The sequence below is a fragment of the Danio rerio genome, chromosome 6 (genome assembly GCF_052040795.2).
Source record: "Danio rerio strain M-AB ecotype USA chromosome 6, GRCz13ab, whole genome shotgun sequence".
Classification (NCBI taxonomy): Eukaryota; Metazoa; Chordata; class Actinopteri; order Cypriniformes; family Danionidae; genus Danio; species Danio rerio.
Window position 1 is genome coordinate 62,375,001 of NC_141026.1, and position 5,000 is coordinate 62,380,000.

The 5,000-nt window shown below is 47.0% G+C and overlaps 1 protein-coding gene and 1 long non-coding RNA gene across 18 annotated transcripts in view; both read left to right on the top strand.

Annotated features, from left to right (window-relative positions):
• Positions 1 to 2,236, top strand: part of LOC147836558 (uncharacterized) — a 4,397-nt gene extending 2,161 nt beyond the window's left edge. The window contains exon 3 of the long non-coding RNA XR_015494444.1: positions 1 to 2,236. This exon is cut by the window's left edge and continues 155 nt beyond it. This is a non-coding gene — a long non-coding RNA (uncharacterized LOC147836558).
• Positions 1 to 5,000, top strand: part of caskb (calcium/calmodulin-dependent serine protein kinase b) — a 75,944-nt gene that overhangs the window by 11,202 nt on the left and 59,742 nt on the right. The window lies entirely within an intron of this gene.

Sequence of the window (5,000 nt, forward strand, 5' to 3'; positions counted from 1 at the left end):
TTAGAGTGTCTAGTGTATCTGATCCTGCTGATCTGAGTGATCTGTTAGGTGTGTGTTCAGTCAGCATATCTGTAATGTATTGAGCTCCTAGGCCATTCAGTGATGTATAGAGCAGTAATAATACTGTAAACTCTATTCTGAATGTAACTGGAGCCAGTCTAGAGACCTGAGGACAGCTGTGATGTGCTCTGATGTTCTGGTTCAAGTCAGAATCCTGGATGAGCTGCAACTGTCTGACTGTGTGTTTGGGAAGGCCAGTGAGGAGGCCGTTACAGTAATCCACCCTGCTGCTGATAAAAGCATCAACAAGTTTCTCTGAGTCCTCACTGGAGACACAGCATCTGACTCCTGCAGTGTGTGTGAGATGACAGTGTGCTGATTTACTGACTGCTCTGACACGACTACTGAAACTCAGATCTGACTCCAGAGTCACACCAACACTCTTGACCTTATTGTCTGTTGTTTGACACTTAGAACCAAGCTACACATTCACCTTCATCTCTGCTCCCAAACGCAATCACTTCAGTTTCCTCTGTGTTTAACTGAAGACAGATGAGTGTGTGTGTGTGTGTGTGTGTGTGTGTGTGTGTGTGTGTGTAGATGCTCCTCGTGGCGTCTCTTCAGCGCTCAGGGAGTGTTTAGTGGAGCTGTCGTTCAGATCAGAGCACAGTCACACATTCACTGTTTCACAGAGAGGAAATAAACAGCAGCGCTGTGCAGTTCATCAACCAGATGATGGAGAGACTGAAGGCCAGAGTGTGCACATGAAGCGCTCTCAGACCAAATCACGGGTTTCAGATGAGTCTGGATTATAGTGTAGACGCAGCCTGACTGATTCAGGAGTCTCTCACCGCTGCTAATGCGCCACTGATGCTGGAACTGTGTGTGGAATTACTGCACGATAACTTCAGTGTTTACTTCACTTCATACTCATCATCATTACTAACCACTCCTAAATTGAGGAGATCGAGCAGCTTTCATCCTCAAGATGACTTGAATATGACTCCAGGTGTTTTAGCAAATCTAGAAGTAAAGGAAACAACACTATTGCCATCACTGACGACTCGATTATTCCCTGATTATTATTCTTTGATTATTCAGACGGCTTTGTGCCATGAAAGCTGAAAGACAGGAGAGCTGGAGATGAGCGTTGCTGGACCACAGCAGACTCCAGAGCGGTGCGGTGCGGTGCGGTGCGGTGCGTCTCTCACAGAAGCCTGAACTCTTCACTCAGTGTTCAGCAATACGCAGGACAGTAATTCTCCAAACACACGGCTGCAGTAAAGCTGTTCATATAGCTCTGAACCAGCAGCAGAGTGTGTGTGTGTGTGTGTGTGTGTGTGTGTGTGTGTGTGTGTGTGTGTGTGTGTGTGTGTGTGTGTGTGTGTGTGTGTGTGTGATCATGGCTCAGTGTAATCGCTGAAGACTCTTATCAATGATTCAACAGGTGAAAGCTGATACTACAGCCCAGAAAGCCTCTTAGCGTTGACTGCAGCTCATTCATATTTGATCAGGTCAGGCGAGCGCTTTATGATCACGCTATTACCACATCATGATGGAGATATGACCAGCGCTGAGGCTTACACTGCAGTAAAAATATCCAGTACATTCTACAAAAACCCACAGTGTGTTTCACTAGCTGTGAGCGTCTGCCTCTGGGTTTGAGTGCTGCCTAAAGAAAGCCCCTCCCTGCCTGAAGAAAGCCCCTCCCTGCCTAAAGAAAGCCACTCCCTGCCTAAAGAAAGCCACTCCCTGCCTGAAGAAAGCCACTCCCTGCCTGAAGAAAGCCCCTCCCTGCCTAAAGAAAGCCACTCCCTGCCTAAAGAAAGCCCCTCCCTGCCTGAAGAAAGCCCCTCCCTGCCTAAAGAAAGCCACTCCCTGCCTAAAGAAAGCCACTCCCTGCCTAAAGAAAGCCCCTCCCTGCCTGAAGAAAGCCCCTCCCTGCCTAAAGAAAGCCACTCCCTGCCTAAAGAAAGCCCCTCCCTGCCTGAAGAAAGCCCCTCCCTGCCTAAAGAAAGCCACTCCCTGCCTAAAGAAAGCCCCTCCCTGCCTGAAGAAAGCCCCTCCCTGCCTAAAGAAAGCCACTCCCTGCCTAAAGAAAGCCCCTCCCTGCCTGAAGAAAGCCCCTCCCTGCCTAAAGAAAGCCCCTCCCTGCCTGAAGAAAGCCCCTCCCTGCCTAAAGAAAGCCACTCCCTGCCCAAAGAAAGCCCCTCCCTGCCTGAAGAAAGCCCCTCCCTGCCTAAAGAAAGCCCCTCCCTGCCTGAAGAAAGCCCCTCCCTGCCTGAAGAAAGCCCCTCCCTGCCTAAAGAAAGCCACTCCCTGCCCAAAGAAAGCCACTCCCTGCCTAAAGAAAGCCCCGCCTCCACCCACTGAAAGCCCCACCCCTATTGAATATTCAGTTTCAGCTGGAAGTGCATTAACACACTGAAATAAACTTCTCTGCAACCTTTGGTTCACGCAGACTTTGATTTTTGGGGTAATTTATGGTGATGAACTGCATTATGGGACATGATCTCTGCTCTGACAACTTTTGATCTTGAAAATTCACCTTTGCTTAGTTTTTGCTTGTTTATCAAAGTTGAATTTAAACAATGTATTGTATGAGAAATAATATATATGAAAATGAGTGTGTGAAATAGCAGACTGGCAGTTAATTACCTGATTATTGTACCTTAATTTACAACACCAACACAGACAATACACAACACAGACGCATACACAAGTTACGTCTGTTCTACACATGATTATCCTCTGGAGAATGATCATCTGATCACGCTGCTCTCCTGAACTAATCCACAGCTCGCTCTTGATGGAGAATCTCTTCAGGTAATGACCGTGACTCTTCGTGGGCGTTTGCAAGTGTGCTGTTGGTGGAGTGTAAGACAGGGGTGTTACTTGTAGTAAGTTAGAGAGGCATTGAGCCATGCGGGATGAGATGTTGTTAGCTGGATGTTGGAAATAATTACCAGAGAACATTTTCATCAAATGTTGAGTTTTCATCAATGAGTTTTCTACAACTATATCCACAACCAATTAATGTGATCTACTATCATATTCATTCATTTAGAAACTCCACCCAGGCCCGGCTCCACAGGGTAGACCTGGCTCACCCTGACCCCACATCAGATTGCATCAGTTTTTGTTGCGATGCGTTTCATAACTGAGAAAGCAGCATGTGATGTGCCTGTGAGCTTTAAAAACATGTTTTGGTAAGCCAGACTCATTTGCAATCTTGATGAAAGTATTCCGTTTAATCATTTCAAACCATTCAAGCAGCATTAGATGAAGGAGAACCTTATTCAGCTTAGAGCGCAGGTTTCTGTGCACATCATGCGTCTCAGCGTGCATTACCAAACGCCCTTCACTTCTATATCATGTCATGCAGTCCTAATTCATACAACAGGAAGTCTTAAAGAACGCAAACAGTTTAACAGCACTGAGTAGGATAATCAGGAGATGCAACTGGGCCCGCTTAAACCAGCGCTGCCCAAACTCAGTCCGGTGTCCTGCATATTTTAGTGCCAACCCCAATTACACACACCTGAACCTGCTAATCAAGCTCTTACTGGATATACTAGAACAGGGGTGTCCAAACTCTGCGTCTGAAACCGCCTACTACTCACTAGGTACTGCATATGAATGTAAACGCACTGCTCGGCCGTTAGTAAAGTGCGCTCCATACAGTATAAATGTGAAAAGTATGAATGGATTTCGGGCGTACTACATCCGCCGTTTTGTCAAGGTCATGTGACCTACCTGCGTCATTTGCGTTGATTTACTCCCATCAAAGAGCTTATAATGGTGACTCTATGCCAGGGGTGTCAAACTCCGTTCCTGGAGGCTGAAGTCCTGCACAGTTTAGTTCCACCCCTGCTCCAACACACTCACCTGTAGGTTACAAACAAGCCTGAAGGACTCAATTAGTTTGATCAGGTGTGTTTAATTAGGGTTGAACTAAACTGTGCAGAGCTGCGGCCCTCCAGGAACTGAGTTTGACACCTGTGCTCTATGCTCTCATATTCATATTCATATTCATGAATTCGCTCGCGGGGCATTATGGGATAGCGCAGCGTGCATGGGGTGCGCACTCCAGATTCACACTGGAAGTAGTAAGTCATCCGGGCACTTCTCGCAGACTGATTTTCCAATTCTATGAATTCAGACACACTACTCTGCTCACACTGATTTTAGTGTACTATATAGGATGGAAGTATGCGGTTTCAGACGCAGCCTCAGTCCTGGAGGGCCGGTGTCCTGCAGATTTTAGCTCCAGCTCCAATCTGGCCAGCTGATCAGGCTCTTACTGGGCTTTCTAAAAACATCCTTGCACATGTGTTGATGCAAGTTGGAGCTAAACTCTGCAGGACACCGGCCCTCCAGGACTGAGTTTGGACACCCCTGCACTAAACATTAAAGCATTTACCTCAGGAAAGAGCAAATGAAGGTCACGACCTGTGAATGACCCGCAGAAACGGACAAATCACAGTTTCAGTGGTGACGTTTGTGCAAAGTGACACATGCAGAACTCAAACACACGTGCAAAGCAGTTAGCAGCCGATTGAGTCCAGAATATCCATATTCTCCACACATGCTCCTGCTTTCGCTCTGCTCTCTGTAGCGTGCGCTGCTGCTGCTGCTGCGTGTCCCTGACCTGCGAGAACAATATGGAGAGGTTAGTAACTGAACTCATGTCAGCATCACCGACTCGCTTAATTGAATCAGACAGCCGTGTAAAGTGCTGTTGACTGATGATGTGTGGCCCTTTCCTCTCTTTAAATCTCTCTATGATCATACGTGATCTCCTGTTATTAGACTTGATCTTACTCTTGCAGTCTGCAGACACACACCCTACTCTGTGTTTGAGTATCTGCTGCTGTGTCATCATGTGATGTGTGTGTGACAGGATGGACGGTACCTCACGTTCATTTCATTCAGATTACTGAACAGAGAGCATTAGTGTTGAGGAGTAGTGTGTTCACTCAGCAGTGGAGATGTCCTCA